This window comes from Triticum dicoccoides, chromosome 1B (genome assembly GCF_002162155.2).
Source record: "Triticum dicoccoides isolate Atlit2015 ecotype Zavitan chromosome 1B, WEW_v2.0, whole genome shotgun sequence".
NCBI classification, from domain to species: Eukaryota; Viridiplantae; Streptophyta; class Magnoliopsida; order Poales; family Poaceae; genus Triticum; species Triticum dicoccoides.
Genome location: NC_041381.1, coordinates 34,135,845 through 34,138,964, shown reverse-complemented (window position 1 = coordinate 34,138,964; position 3,120 = coordinate 34,135,845).

Below are 3,120 nucleotides of genomic sequence, written 5' to 3'. Positions count from 1 at the left end.
GGTGCATTGGTACCGGTTGGTGCCACTAACCGGGACCAGTGCACCCCCTTTAGTCCCGGTTGTTGCCACCAACCGGGACCAAAGGCCCCTATGCTGCCCGCGTCGCGGCCAAAGTTTAGTCCCACCTCGCTAGTTGAGAGGGGCGCATAGTCGTTTATAAGCCCCACTGGCGCACCCCTCTCAAGCTCCTCTCCATTCCAGGCTTACGGGCCTAATTGTTACCGCTGTGCCTGATGGGCCTTCTGGGCCTTCTGCGGGCCTGAATCCTGGCCCATGGATGAGTTTCCAGTCGTATTCAGGCCGTGGTGGCCCAGTTGGTGGCAATTTTTTTATTTTTTCCCAGTTTTTTTGTTTTCTTTTTTGCTTTATTTATTTTGTTTTGTTTCTACTTACAATAAAATACTTATTTATTCTATTTTATTTTGTTTATAATTACTTATTAATTTTATTTTATGATAATTCTTTTTGCTATTAAAGTTTCTAACAAAAAAAGTTCTTTATGAAAATTCTTTTTGCTTTTAATGATTTTGAACAGAAAATACTTTGATAATTTTAGTTGCATCAATTTTATATAATTTTAGTTTCAATAATACTAGAGGTTGCTTATAATGTTTTGAACAAAAAATACTTTGATAATTTTAGTTTCATAAATTTTAATTATATTATTAAAGTTTTTTTGTTTCTACTTATCTATTTTATTAAAGTTTATATTATTTTGTTTCAAATACTTATTTATTTTATTTTATTTTGTTTCTGGCTTCATTTGTTATTTTTCATGCATTTACTGATTATTTTGAGCTATAAGACCATGAAATTGAAAAGCATTTGAAATGAACTCTGAAAAGGTTCAAGGTTGGCATGGTATCATCATTTCACCCACATAGCATGTGCGAGAAAGTAGAGAGGGTTACGGCAAAAACTGGATGCACTTCGTGTGCAAAACGGATAATCTCTTTCGAAGTATTAGGGTTTCATATGGAAACTCGTCTGTTACAAAGGGATTTAATTTTTTGAACTTATTTGAACTCCATTGTTTTTCTGTGTTCAAAATGCACCATTCAAAGCCACATCATCAATTTACAACCCTTTCTGATTACATTTGTTATTTTTCATGCATTTACTGATTATTTTGAGCTATAAGACTATGAAATTGAAAAGCATTTGAAATGAACTCTGAAAATGTTCCAAGTTGGCATGGTATCATCATTTCACCCACATAGCATGTGCGAGAAAGTAGGGAGGGTTACGGCAAAAACTAGATGCACTTTGTGTACAAAACGGACAATCTCTTTCGAAGTATCAGAGTTTCATACGGAAACTCGTCTGTTACAAAGGAATTTCATTTTTTTTTGAACTTATTTGAACACCATTGTTTTTCTATGTTCAAAATGAACCATTCAAAGCCACATCATCAATTTACAACCATTTCTGACTTCGTTTGTTATATTTCATGCATTTACTTATTATTTTGAGCTATAAGACCATGAAATTGAAAAGTATTTGAAATGAACTTTGAAAAGGTTCCAAGTTGGCATGGTATCATCATTTCACCCACATAGCATGTGCGAGAAAGTAGAGAGGGTTACGGCAAAAACTGGATGCACTTTGTGTACAAAACGGATAATCTCTTTCGAAGTATCAGGGTTTCATACAGAAACTCTTTTGTTACAAAGGGATTTCATTTTTTTGAACTTATTTGAACTCCATTGTTTTTCTATGTTCAAAATGCACCATTCAAAGCCACATCATGAATTTACAACCCTTTCTGACCACATTTGTTATTTTTCATGCATTTACTGATTATTTTGAGCTATAAGACCATGAAGTTGAAAAGCATTTCAAATGAACTCTGTAACCAAAGTACATACATAGTTCTCCACAGCATTAAAACCAAAGTACATACATAGATCTCATTGAACAACATATAGCTCTCCAGAGCATCTAATCAAACCATACATTGAAATTATGTAAAACATTTCAATGCAACAACAAATGCGATCATAATCGCAACCAAGGTAACAACCGATCCAACTGCATAATGATACCAAGCCTCGGTATGAATGGCATATTTTCTAATCTTTTTAATCTTCAATCGCATTGCATCCATCTTGATCTTGTGATCATCGACGACATTCGCAACATGCAACTCCAATATCATCTTCTCCTCCTCAATTTTTCTTATTTTTTCCTTCAAGTAATTGTTTTCTTCTTCAACTAAATTTAAGCTCTCGACAATAGGGTCGGTTGGAATTTCCGGTTCAACAACCTCCTAGATAAATAAAATCTATGTCACATTGGTCGGCATAATTGTCATAAACAATAAATGAACCAAATAGTTTTGAAAAGATAATATATACCACATCTGAATCATAGACAGGACGAGGGCCGACGGGGGCGGATACCAAAACCATCGCACTATATAATAACAAGGAATAATAAAAGTAAGAAAATTAGACAAGTATCTATCTGAAGTCAGAATTTTTTCCTTTCAGAAAGAAGATAAGAACAAGAGGCTCGCCACGGTGGTGCCGGCGACGAGATCGGCGCGGGCGATCGATGGCGGTGAAGACGGGGCGGAGATGGGGCGTGATGGACCGCTAAATCTAGAAAAATCTCGTTGAAAATGGAGCTCGGAGGTCAAGTTTTGAGAGGAGAAAGCTTAACTAGTGTGGCTCGCGCATTTCATCGAACACCTCATGTGCATAGGAGGTGAACTAGAGCACCCAAATGCCCTCCCCTCGCCGACTTGAAAAAACAGAGCACTATGGAGTGCTCTGCCACGGCGGTGGGTATATATAGGCAAGTTATTTGTCCTGGTTCGTGGAATGAACCGGGACTAAAGCCCCCCCTTCTGCCCGGTTCAAGCCACGAACCGGGACCAATGGTTGTGGGCCAGGAGCGAGGACCATTGGTCTCGGTTCGTGGCATGAACCGGGACAAATGGTTCCATATGAACCGGGACAAATGCCAACGAGGCCCCGGCCGCCCCCCTGGGCTCACGAACCGGGTCTAATACCCCCTATGGGTCCCGGTTCTTGAAGAACCGGGACTAATGGGCTGGCTAGGCCCGAACGTTAGCCCTGTTTTCTACTAGTGGACATACTGCCAAACCTAGAAAAA